The sequence below is a fragment of the Esox lucius genome, chromosome 7, assembly GCF_011004845.1.
Source record: "Esox lucius isolate fEsoLuc1 chromosome 7, fEsoLuc1.pri, whole genome shotgun sequence".
NCBI classification, from domain to species: Eukaryota; Metazoa; Chordata; class Actinopteri; order Esociformes; family Esocidae; genus Esox; species Esox lucius.
The window spans coordinates 41267516-41277785 of record NC_047575.1 but is presented as its reverse complement, the minus strand read 5'-3'; positions in this window follow the sequence as shown (position 1 = coordinate 41277785).

The window sequence follows — 10270 nt, the reverse complement described above, 5'->3', positions numbered from 1 at the left end:
TTTACCTTTTTTAGCTATGGATATATGAAGGAACAAATTCTACTTTGGTTATCTTATTTTACATGGAACCCTAAGTTCTAATCTGGGTTTACAGTTAGCCTGTTACAAAGTACTCAACCATGTGGTCAAAGAGGTCAGCTAAGTCCACTAGACCTTTAGGTTCTCTCATTAAAACCTTTTGGTACTGTAGTATTTAGGGTCAATATACAATTCCTCTCCGCTCTGTCTCTGACCTGTGGTCCATCTCCCATTGGACTCCAACCCTGCAATCTATAAGTTGTCAGTAGCATGTCCACCAAAATGATTATACAACATCGTAGAAGCTTGCTTCTTTTTTTATATATAGATGCTGTTTAAGTCTTGCCTTAATTGTGTCCTCTGTCTCTCCCACATAGAGGCCCCTACCCTCTAGACCCTCTACCACATAGACCATGTTGGATGTGTCAAGATGCAGCTGCTATACGATACAAGCCCCCAAACTGGGATGTACACCTGTGCTCGAAAGTTTGCATACCCTTGGAGAACTGGTAATATGTACCATTTGTAAAGAAAACACGTCATATGGGATTCATATTAAACTGTTGGTCATAACAGAATGGCACAAGCATAAAACAAAACATGGCAACAAAGAAAGAAAATTAACTGACAACTGTTCAAAAGTCTGTATACCCTTAGATCTTAATACTGTGTATTGCCCCCTTTAACACCAATGACAGCGTGCAGTCTTTTGTAATAGTTGTCTATGAAGCCTAGAATTCCTGCAGGTGTCTCCAGGTCATGCAAAGTCTTTGGTCGTCTAGCATGAAACACACGTTTGAGATCTCCCCAGAGTGGCTCGATGATGTCAGGAGACTGTGATGGCTACTCCAGAACCTTCACCTTTTTCTGCTGTAACCACTGGAGGGTCTACCTGGCCTTCTGCTTAGGGTCATTGTCGTGCTGGAAAGTCCAAGAGCTTCCCATTAGCAGCTTTCAGCTTTTCGTGCAAATTGTCTGCCAGTATTCTCTGATAACATGCTGCATTCATCTTGCCATGAATTTTCACAATATTCCCTGTGCCTTTAGAGCTCACACACTCCCAAAACATCAGTGAGCCACCACCATGCTTGCCAGTGGGGATGGTATTCTGTTCATTATAGGCCTTGTTGACCCCCCTTCAAACACAATGCTTATGGTTGTGACCATAAAGGTCTATTTCAGTCTCATCATTCCAAATGAATGTTCCCAAAAGCTGTTAGGTGTGTCAAGGTGTTGTCGGGCACCATGTAACTGGGCTTTTTCCCATTACCTTGTTACAAAGGTCTTTTGATAGTTCTTTTCTGCCCCGTATGGCACAGTATCTAGCCTGCTCAGTGCATCCACATGAGAGCTAACAAACTCATTGACTATTTATACACAGCACTAATTGCAATTTAAAAAGCCACAGGTGTGGGACATTCACCTTTAATTGCCATTTTCACCTGTGTGTTTCACCGTGTGTGTCTGTAACTAGGCCAAACATTCAAGGGTATGTAAACTTTTTGGATCAGGGCCATTTGGGTGATATCTGTAATCATTATGGTTTTAGAATGGCTTCTTTTTATCACTATCCTTCAATAGAAGATTAAAAAAATATGCATGATCAAAATCAATGCCAAAATTTCTGTCAGGGTATGCTAACTTATAAACACAACTGTATGTTCTCAATATATTCCAAATTCCCGAAATAAGGTGTTAATGGTTCCGAGACCTGTTTGAAATTCGAATGTACCAAGATGCCTTTGAGGTTCCTATTCCTTCAATAGGCTGATGTTACCTTGAATGGCTGTAAACTGTTATCAGTTTTAGCCTGTTGAAAATGATCCTTTATCAAGGAATTCAATTTATTGGATACGTGCATTAGTCTGGAATTTCAGTAAACTAACAGGAAGCTCGTTTGGGGCAGGGTGTAGAGCAGTAGAAGGTTCTCGGTTCAAATCACGCCCTACCTTATTTTTCTGGACTATTACTCTAACGTTACTTTACCGAAGTAAAATTTCTTACTAATTCGGCTTTCAAATATTGACGTAAAATAGTCTGCGTAGTCTCCTGAGACCAGGCTGAACAGTTAACGGAAATACTAAAAATGGCTTTGTCAAGGACAATTTCCTGGTAAGTTTGTATTTCTTTAACAATGAATCGAACATAATACATTATCTATTTATAATGTTCAATAGGGCTGTTTACTATACTTTTATACACAATTATATGTTCGCGCGTGAGTTTTAATTATTGTATTCACTTTCACTAACTATAAAAGCCATGAGCCTTGTAAATGGGCTTTTTTTTTGTTGGAACAAAAATCTAGAAATAAAGATATTTTGAGCAAAATTCTGATAATTTATCAATCCTTCTTTAGCACAAATCTGTGCCTGGACCATGCCTAAACACAAAGTTGGTGATTTACCAAATATATATGTTTGATAGTGTTTTTAAGTGTGCGGACTAGATGATGGTTTGGTGGAAAATTTGAATTGTGTGTCTAAAGTAACTGGCCAGCCAGGCGAAAACCTGGAGATAAGCCTCCGGGTCTGAATGTCGCATACTTGCATATTATGCATGCTATTTGGGTAAAATAGACCACCACCCATTGCGCAATAAATATGTGGCTTCCCAGGATTGTCTTTTCACTTGAAGAAAAATATTTTAATTTGAACAAACTGTATAACTGTATTGCCTAATAAATTTCAGTGATGGCTTTTATTGTGATAAAGAAATTCTGTGTGCTGCCAGCATAATATTCCGCTGCTAAAATAACGCTAATGAAGCCTCGTTTGGCCATCACTATTGCAAACATCTAAGTATATGCGGCTAGGTAAAGATAGTTTGAACGATATTCAGACATTCAAAGCCCAATAGCTCGCAAACATTTTAATCTACAAACACCGGGTTAGTCTCGTTATGAAAGAAAAAATGTGGACAACATTGTACAGGTCTCCTTATCTCGATTCCGACCGTTATTTTCAAATTGCAGGAGACATTTATGGCGACACCGCAGTCAATCCGCAAATAACAAAGCACGTCGCAAGGGAGCGTCAACGAAGTGCATCATCAACATTTTCAAATCTCAGCAAATCTGACATCACCTATAAACCTCAAACCAAAGTTAAAATGTTGAGGAAGAAAGGTAAATCGGCTGCCTTTCATTGATTGATAAACTTTTTTATGGATAATAAAGATATGAATATATTTTTATGAACACATTAAAACTATGTACAGTTTAGAATTTCAATAGCTGTCTGATTATATGACCTATATGATGCTTCAAATCAATGAAGTATACCTCAAGAGGAAGGGTCACACATTGCACAGCTTTTGGTTTCCCAGTTAACCCTTTGGTGCGTACGGTCACACCGGTGTGATCAATCTAGAGTGGTCCCTGAAGCTTACGATCACACTGGTGTGATTAGAACGTCATGTTTAGAACGCACCATTAGCATGCCTAGCTACAAGTAACGTAACAATGGCTGGTCAGACCGCGCTGTTATTTACTCACATTTAGCTCAAACAGTGTTTATAACTTTATTTCCTGATTGTAACTGTTTCAAGACCATACTATGATATTAACCAGGTAGAAAGCATTCAAATCGGGACAAGAAGTGTTACTTACGTACCAACAGACAGCCAACACTAATACACAAAAACAAATTATATTAGTGACTACTACCGATCAAAAACTTTCTAGAAGTTACGTTACCCTTTGTATGCATTTTATATAGTTTATTCATTTTCACTGCACTGAATTACTGGTCACGATTTGTTAGCTAGTGGGCAGCTGACGTTTGCTAGCGGTTAGTTGACGTTTTGTAGCTAGCTACAGTTATAAATCAACCAACTTTTGCGGCTCTTAGAATTCGAGTCAACTAGAGAAGCTTGCAATGCAATGCATGTAGTGTTCCTTACCTGGCAAGGTGACTGTTCAAATGCTGGCGTTAGTTCAAATGCTGCAGAGTACTGAAGTCACGTGCAAAAAACTCACGCTGGGGGGTCGGTAAGGAATATTTCCAACTCACGCGTGAAAAGGTTAAGCACCAACACAATTTAAGAGAAGTATTTGAACTGTACATGAACTGCCACCTTAACGTGGTGGAGGGGTTTGAGTACCCGAGTGACCCTAGGAGCTATGTTGTCTGGGGCTATATGCCCCTGGTAGGGTCTCCCAAGGCAAACAGGTCCTAGGCGACGGGTCATACTAAGAGCGGTTCAAAACCCTTTAATGATTTTTGAGGTCCGTGACGTCGCCCGGTGTGGCGCAGCCGGGGCCCCACCCTGGAGCCAGGCCCGGGGTTGGGGCTCGTACGCGAGCGCCTGTTGGCCGGGCCTTTCCCCATGGGGCCCGGCCGGGCTCAGCCCAAAGGAGCAACGTGGGGCTGCCTTCCCGTGGGCTCACCACCTGCAGGAGGGACCATAAGGGACCGGTGCAGAGAGGATCGGAAGGCGGGGGCCTAGACAACCCGATCCCTGGACACGGAAACTAGCTCTAGGGACGTGGAACGTCACCTCGCTGGCGAGCCTGAGATCATGCATGAGGTTGAGAGGTTTCGACTAGAGGTAGTCGGGATCACCTCTACGCACGGCTTGGGCTCTGGAACCACACTCCTTGAGAGAGGATGGACTCTTCACCACTCTGGAGTTGCCCATGGTGAGAGGCGGCGGGCTGGTGTGGGTTTGCTTATAGCTCCACAGCTCTGCTGCCATGTGTTGGAGTTTACCCCGGTGAACGAGAGGGTCGTTTCCCTGCGCCTACGGGTCGGGGATAGGTCTCTCACTGTTGTTTGTGCCTACGGGCCGAACGGCAGTGCAGAGTACCCGACCTTCTTGGAGTCTCTGGGAGGGGTGCTGGAAAGTGCTCCAACTGGGGACTCCATCGTTCTACTGGGGGACTTCAACGCCTACGTGGGCAACGACAGCGACACCTGGAGGGGTGTGATTGGGAGGAACGGCCCCCCTGATCTGAACCCGAGCGGTGTTCAGTTATTGGACTTCTGTGCTAGTCACAGTTTGTCCATAACGAACACCATGTTCAAGCATAAGGGTGTCCATCAGTGCACGTGGCACCAGGACACCCTAGGCCGGGGGTCGGCAACCCGCGGCTCTAGAGCCGTATGCGGCTCTTAAGCGCCGCCCTAGTGGCTCCCTGGAGCTTTTTCAAAATTATGAAAAAATTATAATAATTTGTTTTAATATAATTTCTGTATGATATAAATTAATAAACATTCTTAAAGTTTTTCAACGTTGTAAACATTTGTATAATAAATATTTAATTTCAACATTTCTGTCAACGAAGATTTACGTTATAGACTGCAACACACGTTTCTGTCAGATTGTCGTGATGCTGAAAAACAAACAAACCGGCGGGTGTGTCATGGGCCATGGATCCCAAGGGGAAAAAGAGAAAGATAGCTGAGGAGAACAGAGGATTCAACACAGATAGCTGAGGAGAACAGAGGATTCAACACAGATAGCTGACGAGAACAGTGGATTCAACAGTTCTTGGACCGAATCGTTTTCGTTCATTGCCAATGCGGAAGGATTGCCTGCATGTTTGCTTTGTAATGAGAAGTTGTCAAATAACAAAAAGAGTAATGTGGAAAGACATTTCCAGGGAAAGCATGCTACATTTGCAGCCAAGTACCCAGTTGGGAGTGAGAGAAAAAGTGCGATTGCATTACTTCTGGAAAAATTAGAGGAGCGCAAAGATAAATTTAAGAAGTAGATTGCATCTCCAAACTCCACTACTGCTGCTAGTTTTGTTGCAACCCGGGAGATAATAAAGTGTATTATTGAGGATTGAAGAGGACTGCATTTTATACCCATGGGGAGGTCTGAAATTACAGGAGGTCTATGCACGTTGCACGTTTTGTTGTATTTTCAAATCCTAAAGTAAAAATTACATCAGAAATCTGATGTCTTTATTGTATTTCTTTAATTTCATCAATGCAACGAAACATAATACATTAAACTTATGACGCAAGTTAAACTTAAAGCCCCATGGTACAGCAGAGTAGTCACGTGGTGCCTCATTCTGTCCAGGATGCCCTGCAGGGAAAATAAACATTTAATCATGAGTGCTCACTATGTATTTGTAGCCTACTTATCATTTTGATACTAAGGGGGTAATATAGACACTTACATTACCTTCATTATAAGGCTTATATAAGGCGTTATATTTTTTGCGGCTCCAGACAAATGTTTTATTTTTTTTGGTCCAATATGGCTCTTTCAACATTTTGGGTTGCCGACCCCTGCCCCTGTCCACACCAGTGGAGTACCTGGTTTGGGGGGCCCGTTGCTGTCCCTGTCCTTGTCCATCTGGTCATACTTCTGACCTAGTCTAAATTTAAATAGACTCTGGACTTAGCCCACAAGCATTTATTAATTATTCCAATTGGACTCTTAATATCTCACCCGGCACAGCCAGAAGAGGACTGGTCACCCCTCTGAGCCTGGGTCCTCTCTAGGTTTCTTCCAAAAAATCGGCCTTCCTAAAAATAGTTTTTCCTAGCCACTGAAATTCAACACTACTGTTGTTTGCTCCTTGGGGTTTAAGGCCGGGTGTTTCTGTAAAAGCACTTTGTGACAACTGCTGTTGTAAAAAGGGCTTTATAAATACATTTGATTGATTGATTGATCTGTAAACCAATGGCCAGGGCAATCACCTGATCTCAACCTGATCAAGCATGCATTTCACTTGGTGAAGACAAAGCTTAAGGCAGAAAGACCCACGAACAAACAACAACTGAAGACAGCTGCAGTAAAGGCCTGGCAAAGCATCACAAAGGAGGAAAACCCAATGTTTGGTGATGTCCATGTATTCCACACTTCATGCAGTCATTGCCTGTAAAGGATTCTCGACAAAGTATTAAAGATTTACATTTTATTTATGATTGTGATCATTTGTGACTGTGCATGAAAATGGCTGCAATTCCTAAATGTTTCATGTTATTTTGGTTCAAGCCCTTCAATTAAGCTCAGAGTAGAGCCCCTGCTCCTCCACATCGCGAGGGGTCAGCTGAGGTGCCTTGGGCAACTGTTTCAGATGCTTCCGGAACGCCTTCCTGGGAAGGTGTTCCGGGCCCGTCCCAACGGGAGGAGACCCCGGGGAAGACCTAGGACACGCTGGAGGGACTATGTCTCCCGGCTGGCCTGGGAACGCCTCTGTGTCCCCCCAGAAGAGCTGGAGGAAGTGTCTGGGGAGAGGGAAGTCTGGGTATCTCTGCTTAGACTGCTGCCCCCGCGACCCGGCCCCGGATGAAGCGGAAGAAAATGATGATGTATTTAAAACTTTAAGATTTAAATTCCTTTTTCAGCATGTGACATCATTTTGATGGTAGGTTATTCCCTACATAGAGCAGCATTTTGTACACCCTTCAGATTTCCCAAAAAAATTAATCCAGATTTTAAAATAAATAAATAACAAAAACATTAAAAAAGTATATATATTTTTTTAAATAGCTCCCTGATCACATGACATACAGTGGATATAGAATCTCTATACCCTCAGGTTCTTTTGATGTAAAAGAATGAGACAAAGATGAATCATGTCAGAACTTTTTCCAACTTTAATGTGACCTATAACGTGAATTAGAGCCCTGCGCAGGACTGTTTTCTTCATCCCACTCCCGCCCGCTCCCGCCGAATTTCTGACCATTACCACCCGCAACGTATGTGTTACACTCCCGCCCGCTCGCGCAATATGTATGTCCAATCCCGCCCGCACCCGTAAAACTTGAGAATTTATTCCCGCACAAAAATAGAGATGCATTGAGTTTGTCTTCTCCCGTCCCGCAGGAAAAAACGAAGGAAACGAATTTTGGAAGTCATATGGCCTTATGTCTAGACAGCACAATTCCACACATTTCTCTGTAGTTTCTTGTTTAATGTGTGTAGGGAGATGTTGTTTATCCTTGAAAACCAGCTTACTTTGACCGGGTAGAACAGAGCAGGTGTGTCGCTTCAACCCAGACGTGCCGGATTTGTGCTCACTGTAAATTAGTATTTTTGCACATTTGTCACAATGAACGAAGTTCAGCTCCTTTCCATCTTTATCACAAACAATTGAGAAACTTCTCCAAATGTCAGACTTGCCTTGCTTAGGTTTTGTGCTGTAAATACCTTGTTTGTGGTTCTTTTCTGTGCTGTAAATACCTTGTTTGAGGTTCTTTTCTGTGCTGTAAATACTTTGTTTGATCTCCATCATGTCATTATGCAACTGATCACAACTTCCGATCGCGCAGTGGTTTTTTTTTGCCGCCCATTACTGCCCGCTCCCGTGAGATTTGCGTTGGGTCCCGCGTGACCCAATCCCAATGCAGCCCTCTAACGTGAACAATTCAATTGAAAAGCAAACTGAAATCTTTGAGGGGAAAAAAAGAAAAATTCACAATAACCTGGTTGCGTAAGTGTGCACACCCTTAAATTAATACTTTGTTGAAGCACCTTTTGATTTTAACATGACATGGGATTGTGTGATGAGTGTTTGGGGATGGAAACTGTGGAGCATGTACTGTTTTACTGTGAAAGGAATGATGAATTATGATAGGGAAAGTTTGTATGTCAAGGTATTGGAGGCTAAGTGGGGATGGGACCTGGGTGGTGTTCTCAGGGGTGGGGCAGGTAAGGAGGTTGTTATAGGGGTGTTCTCTTTTCATTTGGCTACAGGTCTTTTAGTGAGGGAGGCCTTGACCTTTCTCACACTCCTGTGCAGTAGGTGGCAGCAGAGGCATTGCTAGGATCACAATACATTCAGGGCTTAGCCCACCCTCTCGCCCCACCCAGGACAGAAAGTACAGGGTTTTGAATGAACATGCAGAATTTTTTATGTACACACTAGCGGGCTACACGTCCACATTGTCATAATGCGCAATCGGAATTATTGATGAATAGATCAGGGGCTATTTTTTTATTATTATTATTTTTGTTCCATTTGAGATCCGGGGCAATTCATAAAAGAACCGGGGCTATAGCCCCCGACGCCCAGGGCTAACGACACCACTGGGTGGCAGTATATGCACCTTCAGTTGGATGCGATCTGCCACCCAAATCGAAAGACGTGATTTTGCGAGTAGCAACATTAGAGATTCCGTAGCAACAATAAGACTTCCGGTTTTCAGAAGTCCACGGTAAAACGCAATTTTTATAATATTAAATGTAGCAATTTTGACACTTTAAATTTTTATAATATACACTAAGCATTGTAGGAAATGTTCAGGAAAGTATATAGAATAATTATATGCATAAAAGCAAGGAGACTCTATACAGTGATTATATGCAAAAAATTCAAGGGGCACTGAGAATTTGCAAATGTTGCTGTCATTTTATATTAACTGGTAATTAGCCAGTTGTACCACCTTTAGAGATGTAGGTGAGTCCAAAAGACCATTTACAGTTTTATACCTTTTAGATTAGCAAACAAATTTTTACAACTAAATCACATCATAACCAATTTCCAACTATTACATACTAGAATAAGTTCAAATTCATCAACTCTATAAGAAGGATTTATTTTATTACAACTACATTCCAGCCATTGCTTAATTTGAGAAGAAAATGTGTATTTGTCCTTATATTGAAAGATACATGTTTTAATTGAGACATATGAAGGCTTGTATTGTACAGTGAGGGAAAGAATATTTGATCCCCTGCTGATTTTGTACCTTTCTTTTCAGTATCACATTCACACATTAAAAATACATTTTATATTTTTACAGATAAAATACTACATCTACATCTCTAATACAGAAGGCTAATAGCCAGTTAATATAAGTAATTGACAACTACATTAGATCATTGGCTGAATTGTTAAGTTATCACCAAGTGGGGATTATCACCTCCATTAACAAAATGAATAATGGATCTAAATTGAAGGCTATTCAGCAATTTGGAATGTGGCCAATGGTATGGGTGGAGTAAAAAACCAGCAACATTTGCAAATACACAGTGCCCCTTGATTTATTTGCATATAATCACTCTATAGTGTCTCCTGAACATTTCCTACAATACATTCACTGTGGCGTATAGAACAGTTTTTTTTGTATAGGGCAATATATATTTCATATGCATTGAGTTACATTGTGGGCAATGGGGTGGGCGGAGTAAAACACCAGCAACAATTGCAAATACACAGTGCCCCTTGATTATTTTGCACATAAACACTCTATATAGTCTCCTAAACATTTCCTACAATACATTCACTGTGGCGTATAGAACAGTTTTTTTCTGTATAGGGCAATATATATTTCATATCCATTGA